Consider the following 14971-nt stretch of genomic DNA (forward strand, 5'->3'; position numbering starts at 1 on the left):
TATCTTTGTGGGAATTCCAGTTGTTCCATGTGTCCAGACAGATAACATACCAAAGGGAGCATTATATCCAATGACTGGTCTAATGAGGGCTGAGTAAACGGGGAGGGGGGGGGACAATAACCAGATCTAGACACAACCATTTTGTTTATAAGCTGTGCAATACAGAAGGACTTTTTACAACAATGGACACATGTTGGTCAAAAGTTAGGTCACTCTCCTCATACTATAACTTCCCAAATCCTGAACAAATGGGTCAACTTTTAGGGGCATATTTATTTTACATTTGGTAACTGGGAAAGTCCAACTGGATACATATCCATTTTCAGTGGAGGCCCGAGGAGAAAAGCTCCAGAAGTACAAATTATATTTAATAAATACAAAATACAATTAACAGTATAATATCAACAGTTCAGATAACAATGCATATATATATATAATTCCAAGAGAAATTAAAAGACAAAATTGTTTACGTAAGTTAGGTAGAAAGGATTAGAATGCAGTATGCTATCTGGGTGGAAGTGCCAGTAGCAATGAGGAGAAAAAAATGGGAGCCACTTAGCAAGGTAAGCTGAAGAAGATTAACCTGGACTAGTGCGGGTACATATCCAGTGGTTTTTACTGCAATTTTAAACTTTGTTAGAGAGGGTTCCTCCTAACACTTGGAGTAAGTTCCAAGTTTTTGCAGTGTAGTTAGAGAATACTGAGTCACCAGCTTGACTACACGATTTAGACGTCTTTAACATTAATTTGTCATTAGATCTCAGTGGTCTGGTACTGGTGTAAGGGATAATTAAGGGTTGTATTCCCAGGATTCTGTCTGGATGGTAAAGTATTCTATGGGAGATAGTAAGCTGATTGTAGAAAAGTAGGTTGGGGAACTCGAGCCAGTTTAGTGTTTCAATTTTGACAGTGATGTGTGCGATGAGTAGATCCTACAGCAAATCTAGCAATCTGGTTGTAGCAGACAGTTATTTAGCTCAGTTTTTGAGAGGTTAGTGAGAATGGGTGAGGCATATAGGAGAGAGGAGAGTAAGTGGGTGCGTGCTGTGTTGATTCTGGACAAAGGGGTTAAGTAGGCTTTGTTTTTTATTGGTATTTTTTTTTTTTGATTATTTGGTTAACATGTAGGTCAAATTTCAGACTGTTGTCAATTAGTACCCCAAGTAGTTTGGTGTGGTTAACAGGGGCTATAATGGTACCGTTGTTGGGTGTGATACTAAAATTGACCGAAGGAGGAGTGCTGGATTGGAGAAAACAGCAGAAGCTTGGTTTTATTAGCATTTAGTACAAGATGTCTGCTGGAAAATCAGTTTTCTACTAAGTTAAATGTTTTCTGGGTCTGGGTTTGGAGTTCTGGAAGGGATTTGGTTGAGCAGACTAAAGTAGAGTTGTCTGCATAATGTGCAGGTAGTTTCAGGGGTGACTGTCTGCAGATCATTAACAAAGATTGAGAATAGTACAGGACCTAATATGGACCCTTGTGGAACTCCTAATGATACAGGGTGGATAGACTACTGTGCCAGATCACCGCCTGATTTCTACCTTGTAGGTAATGTTGAAACCAGTTGATGGTTTGGTCGTGTAGGGAAAGTCTACAAAGTGAGAGTATTAGCTTGTTATGCTTGACCATACTGAAAGTTTTAGAAAGGTCTAAAAAAAGGGCTGATGAGATTTTAGCATTGTTCCTATTCTGGTTGATGGAGTCTGTGAATGAATGATAGCAATGCTATTGTAGTGCTAAGGAAGGGTCTAAAGCCATGTTGTGAGTTTGTGAGAAGTTTGTTTTGGATTAGTTGGTGCATAAACTGGCTATGAATACACTTTTCCATGATTTTGGCTAAAGGTGAGAGGATGGCTATGGGCCTATAACTGGATAACTCAGGAGAGTTTCCACCTTTATGGAGAGGTATGACGTGATACCTTCCAGATGCTGGGAATGGCAGCTTCTGCGATTGTCCTATTTATTAGGCTCGAGACTGGGATAGCAATGACATCACCTGCCAGCTGCAAGTATTCTGCTGGCATATTGTCAATCTGGTAGTTCTCTGGGGTAGATTATTTCCCTAAGGATACAATAATGCATTTTTCAGCATTTAGTTTCAATCAATGATTTTGGCACCAGTTATTTATTTGGGACAAAGTTTCCTGAAAAAAGGACAAGTCAGTTGGGGATTCAGTGAGTGCTCCTAGCTTGCAGTCATTTGCAAACTTAGCTAGCCAGAGCCATTTGGTATTGTTTTTTACTTCAGAAATGTATATGCCAAACAGGAGAGGTCCCAGCACAAAACCCTGGGGAACTCCACTGGTGACTGGTTCCTTTGTGGAGGTAGCTTCCCCTGCTTGGATTATCTGCATCCTGTGAGCCAGTTAGCAATCCAGCAGGTGACACAGGAGTTTATTCCTATTTTATTTAGTGGGGAAGTGCGTCAAAAGCTTTAACCAGGTCAAAGTATGCGGTGTGTGCCATTTTGCTTTCACCCACTGCTTTGCTGACCTTTTCAAAAAATTGATTATTTGTTGATTGTAGTCCACCATCCCCTCCCTCCAGCCTGTCATGGACTTTTGGAAAGGATACAATACAACAAAGTTCTGTATCAAAATCACGGATGTTCAAAAAACTTATGGGTTCATTATTACTTACTAGGGTATTGATCTGTGAAGATCTTAAGAAGCTTTGCCTTACATTCCCATGGTAGGTTTTAGCCCCTATATTTTGTGTACAAATAACTCAGAAACTGTCAGAAAACGGATATAGGATCATAGGAGGTTACTAGGCTAATGACCCTAGAGCACTTAGAAACCTAGCCAAGCTTTACCTTTATTTCCACGATCAGCACCTATCACCCCTGTCCAAGAGGGACATAGGTGGCACCCTTGGGGTGAATTTACGGTTACCCATCCAATCGTCCAGATTGTGTTGAGGTGCTCTGCTTGACATGAAGTGGGAGTCTGTTCCAAAGGTGAGGTAACCCCTGGCAGACACATCTGTCCCTCCAGCAAGTCCTATTAATGTCACATACCAGGTTAAGGCCATTAGAGCGAGTAACCCATGTACCATTTGACTTGCGGATATGTAGCATTTCCTATAAAGCAGGTTCAAAGATTGCCTTATATGCAAGACACAGATTTCCTCTGAGTATTCTGTATGAAACAGAATAAACTGACACTGATGATGATCCTCATAGGACATATACTGAAGCCCTTGCATTTTCCTTGCGAGGAAGCTTTGTGGTCTCTCCAGTTGTTGCAGGCGCTTGAAAAGGTGCACATCAAAAGGGGCATTGTACTCAATTACTGGCCTAATGAGAGAAGAGTACAGGGAGACTATAACTTTTTCCCGGAGGCAATTTTATTTATTTTATTTTACATTTGCTGACTGGGCTAGTCCAGCTGGATACATGTCCTTTTTCAGTAGAGGCCCAGGGAGATAAGCTCCAAGACATGGTCAAAATACAATAATACAAGTTCAAACAACACAGAAAAAAAATATCAAATATACTAACAAAAATAGCAACTTTCGTAAAAAAAAAAAAAAAAATCATTAACAATGGTATCAAGTAAATTATGGTACAGAGTTTGTAACATTATATAGTATTGAGGACAAAAGTCATAAAAACAGTGAAAAATTCAGATGTGGAGACATAACGCAGGTTAAGTCAGAAGTAAACAAAGGAAGTTAGATGAGTAGTAATGTAGCAAAGGAGTTACTTAAGAGACTGTATAAAGAGGATGTAAAAAATGAAAAAGGGTAGATAAGACAAATATAAGATGGAAAAAGTAGCAGAGGATAGTAAGCACTGTATAGGTTAGTCAAATGAGTAGAGGTAGATGACTAGTCTGGTTTTGAACAGGGGCATAGCCAGTGAGTTTTGAGGAGATGTTTAAGTCTATTTTTAAAGAGAGATAATGAGGTGAGTGAGGAGAGGTCATAAGGGAGAAGATTCCAGGATTTACCTACAGAATTAGAGAAGAGGGAATCCCCAGCTCTGTTGTTAGGTTTAGTGGTGTGGACTAGTAGTTTGTGAGATGAGCATAAGGACTTCAGATTTGTATCGGGGGTGATTAGCGTAGATAAACTTGGAGTATTTTAAGGTTTATAAAGAATGTTGTGGGCAAGGGTGAGTTGGTGAAATTTAATCAGGTGTTCTAGTTCTAACCATCCTAGCTATTTTAAGTTTATGCAATGATGGGTTTGGAATGGGTTGGCTGTAGCAAATCGTGCAATGTTATTATAGGCCATTTCCAATTTGTTGAGGTTATTCTTGGAGAGATTAGTAAAAATGGGAGAGGCATAAAGGAGTGTAGAGATCAAATGTGTGTGGGCAATAGTAATTTTAGCAGTGGGGGAGAGGAAGGGTTTTATCCTATAGAAGGTACCAATTTTTTTATTAACAGTCTTTATGGTATTAATGATGTGGATGTGTGGATGTCAAAGCTCAGATTATTGTCGATGGTGACACTGAGTAGTTTGGTGGTAGAGTCAGGAGACATAATAGTATCATTGGTAGATGTCACTGAGAATTAAAGAGGAGAGGACTTATGAGTAGGAGTGAAGAGGAGGAGTTCGTCTTTTTTAGGGTTCAAGAGAAGGCAATGCTGAGTGAACCATTGTTCAACTATGCTGAATACTTTTTGGGTGAGAGCGTGAAGGTCATGGGATGATGTGGCTGAACATAATAGTGTTGTGTCATCAGCATATTGTATGCAAGTGGCTTGTGGGATAGCTAGATGAAGGTCATTAATAAATATTGAGAAGAGAAGAGGTCCAAGTATGGACCCCTGAGGGACTCCTAAGGTAACTGGTAGAAGGGTGGATAGAGTATTTTGCAAAAGTACTGCTTGCTGTCGGTTGTCAGGGTAAGATTGGAACCATTTTATGGAAAGTGGGTCTAATGACAGAGATTTAAGGATGTTTAAGAGAATTTGGTGGTTTACCATGTTGAATGCTTTGGACAGCTCGATGAATAGAGCAGAAGAAAGGTTATTCAGGTTTTGGTGCCTGTTAATATAGTCAGTGAAAGACAAGAGGGCAGTGGTAGTGCTGTGCAAGGGTCTGAAACCATGTTGACAGTTGGAAAGAAAGTTATTTTCAATTAGATGGTGGAGTAGTTGCTTATGGATACACTTCTCCATAATTTTAGCTAGGGGAGAAAGTAGGGCAATGGGGTGATAGTTTGATATTTCTGTGGAATGTCCTCCTTTATGTAGGGAGATTATATAGGAGACTTTCCATAAGGTGGGGATGTAACCTTCAGTAACTGATCTATTGATCAGTATGGAAATATGATAGGCTATGGCCTTGGACGATAGCTGTAGATATTCAGAAGGCAGTATGTCTGCAGAAGGAGAGCATGGTTTCAGTTTATTCAAAAGGGTTTGAATAAATGAGGTTGTAACAGGTTTGAAATTAAAATGGAGGTTGAAGAGTATGAGGGTATTGTGAACATATTAGGTGATAGTTGACTGGATAGTAATTGGATAGTATCTGTAAAAAAAGGTATTGAAGGTATTAGCTGTATGGATTGGATTATTCACGTCTGTATTTTAAGGGTTTGGTGAAGTAGATTGACCTGGGTGGAGTAATTGCTTGATGCTGGCCCAAAATTTCTGTGGGTTGTGATTAGGTTGTTGATACTGTAAGTAGTAGTTTTGTTTATCAGAGAGTATGGCCTTTTTAGTGTAATTTCTTAGCCGTCTAAATGTTAGTTGGTCAGTGGTGTTTGTTGTCATTCTCCATTTGGCCCAGTATTTATTTCTGATGTGAATTTTGTGTTTGGTTTCGCTGGAAAGCCATGGGGCAGGCTTGGCCTTAATTCTTATAGATCTGGTTGGAGCATGGTGATTAAGAATGGCAAGGAAAGTAGAATTAAAGAAGTTAACGGCTTCATCTAAAGGAAGATGTTTTAAGGGAACCCAGTTGCAAGCTCTAAGTTCAATTTGGAATAGATCAGGGTTAAATTTCTTTTTGGATCTAATATGTCTGGTAGAAGTTGGGGTAGGGGTGTTGGCTTTATATCTGATGATATGGGTGAGTGAGTGGTCGCTGATGTCATCAGGGAGGGTTCCAGAATCATAGTAGTGAGTATGATTGCTAGTGAGAATCCAATCTAGTGTGTTTGCTTTCTTGTTAGATTTACTTATTCTGGTGGGGGAGGTAATGGTCTGGGAGAAACCATATAGGTTTATGTGAGTGGTAGGGAGGCTACTACAATAGGTATTCCAGTCTAAATTCATATCGCCTAGGATAATGGTTTCTTGAGGCAGGTGTTGGGATAGCCAGCAGAGGACATTTTCCAAGGTGGCTATGTTATTTCCAGGGGGCAGATACATACAGAAAATATAGACTTGATTTAGCATTGTTAAATTCAAGTTTAGCAATGAGAATTTCTGTTTTGGAGTCTAGAGATATATTACAGTTGTAAGTGGTTAACTGAAAGCCTGATTTAAATAGAATAGCCACACCACCACCTTTCTTAGCTACTCTGTCAAGCCTTAGGATATTATATCCAGGTGGGATAATTTCATTATCTTTGATGACAAGTTTTAGCCATGTTTCAGTTAGGCAGATAATGTCAAAGGCGTACACTTCTAGGAGAGCATGGAGTTGAGTTACTTTGTTGTTAATGCTATGTATGTTAAGATGAGCTAGTAGGAGTGAGTTAGAAGGTCTTGCAAGGGGAGAATTGATAGCTTGATTAAAGTTATGAATAGTGATAGGGTTTGCAGTTGGACCTGGGTTAGGATGAATATCACCATCCTTTACTGTGAGAAGTTGTAGTAGATAGCTTAGGATAGGGAATTTGCTGTAGAGAAATAACAGTCTTTTGAAATATTGTGTATTATGTTTAATGTGCAGTGTTCTATGATACTTTGATAGTAGGTAGCTAGGTGAGTATGTTATGTTTGCATGGTTATATAGGTGTGGTAAGGAATGGGAGTTGGTTTGTTGTTTGGGGTAGTTAGTTTGTGGATATAATGGGTGCTCATATGAGGAGAGATAATATGTAAAGGTTAGTAGTGGTAGTAGTAAAAGAATGAAGCAGAGTCAAATTTGAAAAGGGATAGTTGAATAGGCCATTTGGAAAGATTAGTTATATGTTGTGAATAGGTGGGGATGGAAGTGAAAATGGTGGGAGTGTGTAAAGATAGGAGGGAGTGGTGAGTAAAGAGGGGAGTGGTTAGAGATGGGAAATGAAAGAGAAATTGGCCAATGGGAAATGTAAACCGGGTAGTGGGAAGAGGAAGAGGTGTGGTTAGAAAGTATAAGAGTAGGACCCGTGGGGGTGGGTGGGAATTGGGGGTAGGGAAGAGAGCAGAGTGAGCCCACAGGGCGAACAGAGTGGGTAGAGACAAGAGAGAGTGGAATGTTGAGAAAAACAATCAGTAAAAGAGCATATGCTGTAAGGTAGAGTAGTATAAGAGGTGTGTAAGGAGAATAGGGTAGAAGTGGGATGAGTATAGGTGGAGGTTTAGTCAGTAAAATACAATAATAGCAGGATGAAGTGGAGTGTACTAGAGTAGTCACAGAGATGAAGTGGAGAATATTAACCATGAAGCTCGGGCTAGAGGATAAAAAAAGATAAATTACTGAGGTAGCAGGCAAACTGAGAGGGGAGACAAGCTGGGAGAGGGCGCCACCTAGTGGTAGAACTCTAAACTAAAGTGAAGAGTCCGAGAGGACAGGCCAGGGATAAAAACTAAGGGGCTAGAAGTAAGGTACAACGTTTGTATGGAGGAAAGGTATGCAGTCTATACAGGAAAGGCTGCTGGCCTATTAGTGACCTATTAGTCACCATCAATTAGTTGTAGCAATACTAGACTGTACTGGCAGGTTTAGGATACAAACATACTTTTGCTTCCTTTCTTATACTTTGGGGAGCAGGATGGTAGTTGCTATTCTGTAACACCAGCTTGGAGTGGGTCCTTAGCCTTCAGGTCAGAGGAGTCAGATTCCCAAGGTCAGGATATGGAGCTCAGTGAGCAGGTACTTGATAGAAAATAAGTAAGAAAAAGAACAGGTACAGTGGATAAGAATATGACTTAGTACAGGACATAAAAACATTTACTCAGCTAATATAGTACCATATAACAGCAGCAGAGATATATGTTGTGAGATGAAATAATTAAACTGTATCTTTCTAGAAAGCCAGTAATATTGGCAAAGGCAAACCTTACCTATGCAATGCCCTTACTTATGAGAGGAGCAATACAGAATGCCCTTCTTACCACTGTGGAGACATGGTGATCAAAGGAAAAGTTGCTGTCAACCTGTGTACTCAGGTCTCTCACCACTGAGTGTGTACTTAGGGTGTTGATACTGATGTGGTACTTAGCAAGAACATCACTTTTACCAAAAGGGATGATAATGCATTTTTTTCGCATTGAGTTTAAGGCCATGACTTTGGCAGCAGTCATTTGTTTGTTGTGCAAGACCCTCTTGTAGGATGTTGACATTGCTTGGAGATTCTATGACTAGTCCCAGTTTGCAGTCATCAGCAAACTTTGTCAGCCACAGACCTTTAGTTTTAGCTGGCACTTCTGAGAAATAGATTCCAAACAACAGAGGTCCCAGGACTGATCCCTGTGGAAGAACCACTAGTTGCAGGTCTGCTGTTGGGAGGTAAATTCCCCTATTTTGACTATATGGTTCTACCAGTGAGCCAGTTAGCGACTCATCTAATGATATATGGGTTGATACCTAAATGGGTGAGTTTGTCAATTATGCCTGGGTGGGGGATATGACAGAAGCATTTACTAAGTTTAGGTAGGCTGTATGCACAGATTTCCCCTCATCAAGAGCCTTGATGACTGTCTCGAGGAAGTCCACCAGGTTCAACAGGCATGATCTCTCTGACAAATACAAATTAAGTAGGGTCAAGTATTTGGAGGTTACCAATATCTTTGTTGATAAAGTCCATGAGGATTCTCTCCATGGTCTAGCAGATAAGGCTAATCAGGCTAATAGGTCTATAGTTCTTGGGGTCAGTGGAAGCACGATCTTTGCGCAAGGGGATAACAGTGGCCTTTTTCCATTCAGCTGGGACAAAGCCAGTGCTTACACTATGATTGAAAAGAATACACAAAGGACTTTGCTAATTCTTCTTGCAGCCCATGTAGGACGCAGCATGGGATGTTATCAGGTCCCACAGATGCTGTTTTTGACCTTGGATGGGGCGGTCACAACCTGCTCTTTACAGATACAAGGTAGAGGACAGCTGGTAGAGATGTCTTGGGGTAAGTTTGGCAAGGACAGGGAAGTGAAGTTTTCACAGAACCTGTCAGCTAACAGGTTAGCAATATCCACAGGCTCAGTATATGAGGTATCATTAACTACCAGTTTGGCACAAATCTGGGCCTTTCCTTTTAGGTTATGGATGTAACTAAAGAACACCTTATATTTGTCCTTAGTTGAGGAAGCAATTTTTGATTTGTAGTTAGCTTTGGAGGACTTAACAAGAAGTCTTATTTGCTTGTTTAAGCTGAGGATGGAGTGTTTCCAGTTTAGGGTTCAGTCCCCCTTACACTTAGACATCAATTGCTTCCTCTTATTGTAAAGCCTGTTAATGTCAGTTGTCCACCAGACAGGTTTGCTCTGCCTTAAGGAGCTTGTTTTGGTCCCATTGGGTTTAACGGAGTCAATGCAGTTGTTCATGTGTTTGTATGAAGCATTTGTGCAGAACTCGGCATAGGTGCCAGCTCCATCTGAGGGGGGAGGTGCAGTGAAGCTATTTATACCATCCCTGTAAGAGGTTATAATTTGCTTTAGAGAACTTTTTTTTAGTTTAGTTGGAGCTGCGGGGGGGGGGGGGCAGGTGTGATACTAACTTTTAATGAGATTGATTTATGGCCAGATCTCACAAGGTAAGACCTCACAATGGGGGTGCTACAATAGTCTCCCATATTGGTAAGCACCAGGTCCAGGATGCTGGCACCCCTTGTAAGGATGAAAACAAGCTGGTCCAGGCCATTGGAGTTACTGAAGTCGAGAAAACTTTGGGCAAGTGAGTTTGCATACGAGTAATTTCCCCAGTCAATGGATGGGTAGTTAAAGTTACCAAAAAACATTGTGTTCGGATGTATCTTGATAGACTCAAGTAGATCCAAACAGGGAGACTGGGTGTCCTGACTCATGGAGGGGGCCCTATAGAGCTGGCAATGACTTGAATAGGTGTCCTACCAACAGTTAATTGCACCTGAAGTATCTCCAGGAAATCATTTTGTCTAACCAATCTGGAGGTGTATTTATCTTTAATAAATATTGATAAACCATCTCCTTTAGTTTTTACACCACTGTTTGTGATCTGAGTGTGTGGAAGGAGGTGTAGCTCAATATGTCTGGGGTGCTGTCCACTGCCTTGAACCAGGTCTCCGTAACTGCACAAATGTCTATACCTTCCAAGGTGAAGACTGCTTCCAGTGAATGTAGTTTCATGACAAGACTCCTAGTGTTTGGCAGCAAAACCCTGAGGTTGTTCTTGGATGGAGTTCTTACACCAGGAATTTTGTCCTTGAGACACTGCTTATAAAAGGCACTATGGGGGTGGCAAGAGTCTTGGCCAGTAGCTGAAATCCCAGGGGTGACAAATGAAGATCATCTCTGGCAAAGCACCGAGGTCTGTCAATCATGTCGAGAGCTTAATCATGTCTTTCTTTAAACAGTCCAGAGAGGTACATCTCAAGTCGTGCACACCAACATGGACCATGGCAGACTCATAACTATACCTCTTAATGAGAGACTTGAGTATGTGTGATGTGACAGATCCTGGCACCCGACAGGCAGACATATGTTGGGTTATCTACATGTTGCCTCTATCCACGAAGAACAAGTGTGCTAAACCAGGAGAGAATTTGCAGTTACCAGTCCACTGGCCCTGACAACTTTAATGGAAATGTTCCTAAAAGATATATTCCCAGAAAACACTTTCGTTTGTCATAAATTATGAGAGACACAGCTCTCACGGTCCTTGATTTTGACTCAAAAAATGTTGTCAAAAAATAAAAAAGCAAAGATTTGTTCTGCCCCTCCTAAAACCTGACTTTTTGAGAAAAGGTGTATTATAGAACACATAAATAAGGGCAACGTTTAGATTCACATATTTGTTTTACTTCTTAAAATAAATGTTAGGTCACGTTCACAAGTCTGTCAAAATATATTCAATTCCGTTTTATGTATGCTGCAGTTGCTAGTGTAGTTTTGTAAAATATATTCAATTCCATATTCAACTACACTGTTGTCCCTGTTCTATCTCATGTTTATTCATAGCAAGACTAGAAATTACAGGGAAACGTAGAGTAGAGTAGTGGGCGGTACTTGCTACTGCGCATCCGGTGGGGTAATGTTCTTCTAATACAAAACCTGTCAAGTTTCTAAACCATAATGATCAAAATTTAAAATCTGCTCCCGATGTTGGGCCTTTACCCCTTTTTATACATGACTTGTTTGCCAATACTGGATATAAACAAGCTGCGAATACTAACAATCTACAACACTTAATTATTTCACTGGAAACAAAAATAAGAACTGCAGCATTTGTACGCGTTTATATAAATAAAATCAGTCGCTGCCATTAAGACAAAGCAATGAGAAAGTTTAAGCATTTGTAATAAATTCTGAAACTCTAAACATGCCCCCCGTACAATTACAAGTACTGTCCGTTACACACAACTAAATCTGCTGTTTTTGCCCCAGATTTGTATGCTAACTGAAAAGCATTTAGTACACACTTGAAAACGTTAATAAAACACACTTTTCAGATAAAAGGGAACGTTTAACCCGATTTCAGTACACGTACGTCACGTAAACAAAAATGAGGAGAAAAAGTTAAGCATCCTCACCCAAAACACATCACGCACAACAGGCGAGCACGTTAACTGATTGCTCTGTAAGGAAGTGCTATGAAACGTAAGAGTGTTACGTGGCGTTAGCCAATACAGACAGAGAACTGCAGCTTCCAAGACGCACCCCTGAAAATAAAGCAGAGCCTGGGAAATATGAATACAGCCATATCAGTATAGTTAATATAGGGTTGCCACCTTTTCAAATGGCCAAAGTGGGACATTTTTGGTACAAACATCAGATTTTACACGCCGACACATACCCACAGTCAGTACAAAGGATAGAACTTAACTTTTTTGCCTAAATAAAAGCTTATTCTTGTAGCATTTTAGTTGCTTATTCTGTTTCTTACAACGTTTAGGTATTTTAGAAACAGAATAACTGTTTTATGCACCTATTACATAAAATATAGGAAATAATTTTGTCCTAAAATCTCAGGACATTTGCCATTTTTATTTTTTTTTGTCAGGAAACAACTGCCCAAAGAGGGACTGTCCCTCGCAAAGTGGGACAGGTGATAACTCTAAGTTAATACAGACATGTCAGTACAAAAGCTAATTCACTCACTGGAGTCACAGGAATAAGTACACGCTTGTAGTACGATTCTAGTACATAAAGCCTTTCTAAAGTACATACCACTCATCTCTCTCTGATTGTCAGCAAGATTGCCATTATTTATTAAGTGTAATTCGCCATATTTCCACCAAAGTCCAAAAGTCACCAGTTTTAGGTGCACACCTCTCAAGTGTACCTCATTACGAGGAACGTACCTCATTTGGGGTCTGAAAAAGTTCATGTTCCTCGAAGTTCCACATTGAAAGGGTCTGTCACACATTTAGTGTTAGGATTTTTTAACTGATTTTCATGATAAATAGAAATGAATCATATTAATTCATTAAAATATTTTTTTTATAAGTAAAATCAGCATATTTTAACCATCCTATGACCTTCCTGGTTGAAGTTGTTAGTAAGCCATGAGTATGTGTTCCACATTTTTCCCATTTGTTCCACATTATGAAGGCTAGTGTTCCTCATTTTGGATACGGAAGGTTGAGAGCTATGTTTAGGTGGGATTAAGAGGGACCCAGCCAAAAATATGAGTCAAAATCAGAGGCAGTTGAGACTATATATGGTCCCAGACTCTGGAGGCAAGAGACTGACAGTTGCAAATAGGACAAGAAAGTTAAGTATTTATAATAAATAAATCTAAGTGGCAATGTTGAGATCTGCTTTGAGCTACAACAGAATGGCATTAAATATACTGATCCCAGGGATACTGCCAATATCCTGGCAGATTGGTTCAGTGCCAACTTCACACCTCCCCTCTCACCCCCTAAAGGGCCCATCTAAATACCGAAAGATTGCCAAATTCCGGTAATAATGGCCACACAGGTAAAAAACGCAGTCTTCAAAGCTAAGAATACATCATCCATTTTATTTTATTTTGTTTATTTTATTTTACATTTGTTTACTGGGAAAGTCCGACTGGACACAGGTCCATTTTCAGCGGAGGCCTGGCGAGAAAAGCTCCACATTGCAATACATTACATGAGAGTAAAAAGAAGTAGAACATACATACACATGGCATATATACACATCAGGACAACATGCTGGTGATTCACAAACATACATATATTATATATACACACAACAGGACATCATGTTAGTGATTAACATTTCTTACAGTAGACAATCAGAGGTACATTTATTTTTCTTTTGCAGTTATAAGTTTTATAAGTTTTGTAAGGTAAGTGTATATGGGTTTAGAAGCTTTCAGGGGAGAAACTGTTTATACATAGCTGTACCCTGACATGGGACCAGATGCCATCCTGGGCTGTGTACTACATGAACTACAAAATGAACTGGCACCTCACCTAAGTGTCATGTTTAATCATAGCCTCACCTTAGGCTTCGTGCCCTCTGAGTGGCGCACAGTTACAGTTATACCACTCCACATGGGGGAATCCACCTTGGATCCTGGGAACTACCGCCCCATCAGTCTGACGAGCCTGATACGTGTTATTATGGAACTTATAAACAAAGACATTGGTAACCTTCAAACACTGGACCCCACACAGTTTGGGTTTGTGAAGGGCCAATCTTGTCTCCTAAACCTGACTGGCTTCTTTGAATCAGTCTCCAGAGCTGTGGATGAGGGTAAGGCAGGCCACACAGCCTATCTGGACCTCACCAAGGCCTTCGACACCATCCCCCACAATGGAATCATAGATAAACTTACTAAGCTGGGCATTAATCCCTACATCACTCGAAGGGTTGCCAACTGACTTACTGACAGAACTCACACTGTAAAAGTAGCCAACTCCAAATCCAGCTCCAGACAAGTGACAAGTGGAGTACCTCAGGGTTTAGTCCTGGGGCCACTCTTGTTTGGCATCTACTTCTCTGAAGTACAGGCCAACAGTAAGGGACTCTGGTTAACAAAGTTCGCAGATGACTGCAAACTGGGAGCCATTATTGAATCCCCCAAATGATGTGGATATTCTACAAAAGGGCCTTACAGAAACAGATGCTTGGTGCCAGAGCCATGGGCTCAAGCTCAATGCCAAGAAATGTATAGTTATCCCCTTTGGGAAGAAACATGTACCCGTGAATTACCACATAGGTGGCAGTACACTAAACACCGAAAGTGTGATAAGAGACTTAGGGACACAGGTGGACAGTGGTCTCACCTTCGATAACCACATCACCACAACAGTCAGGAAATCCTTCTATGTGGCACACCTCATCACTAAGGACTTTTCATCCACAAAAAAGAAGGTCATTGTCCCACTGTGCTCATCCCTCATTAGACACATTATAGAATACAACGCCCCGTTTGGTATGTACCTCTCAAGACATCTGCAACAACTGGAAAGGCCGCAGAAATACCTCACTAAAAGAATCACAGGCCTAAAGCAGATGCCCTATGCTGACCATCTAAAAAACTCCAGCTATACTGTGTCGCATATCGTCTACTCAAGAGGCGATCTCTGCTTAACATACAAGGCCATGTCAAACCAAGAGCTGTTGGACACAGTACCCTTAAAGAAATCCCAATCCCTCAGAGCCACACACTCCAGGGATCTAAACCTTGTCATCTCAATGAACAAAACATGCTGGAGGGATAGGTTCCTG

General features: G+C 40.5%; 1 protein-coding gene across 1 annotated transcript in view; it reads right to left on the reverse strand.

The window, feature by feature from the left end:
* The window catches only part of ALKBH6 (alkB homolog 6), a 501071-nt gene extending 489106 nt beyond the window's left edge, over positions 1-11965 (reverse strand). Inside the window, exon 1 of the mRNA XM_044090272.1 lies at positions 11836-11965. The gene's annotated coding sequence lies outside the window, so the exon portion shown is untranslated. The remainder of the gene's footprint in view (positions 1-11835) is intronic.
* Between the last annotated feature and the right edge of the window lie 3006 nt (positions 11966-14971).

This window comes from Protopterus annectens, chromosome 1.part0, assembly GCF_019279795.1.
Source record: "Protopterus annectens isolate FY-2018-M chromosome 1.part0, PAN1.0, whole genome shotgun sequence".
NCBI lineage: Eukaryota > Metazoa > Chordata > Ceratodontiformes > Protopteridae > Protopterus > Protopterus annectens.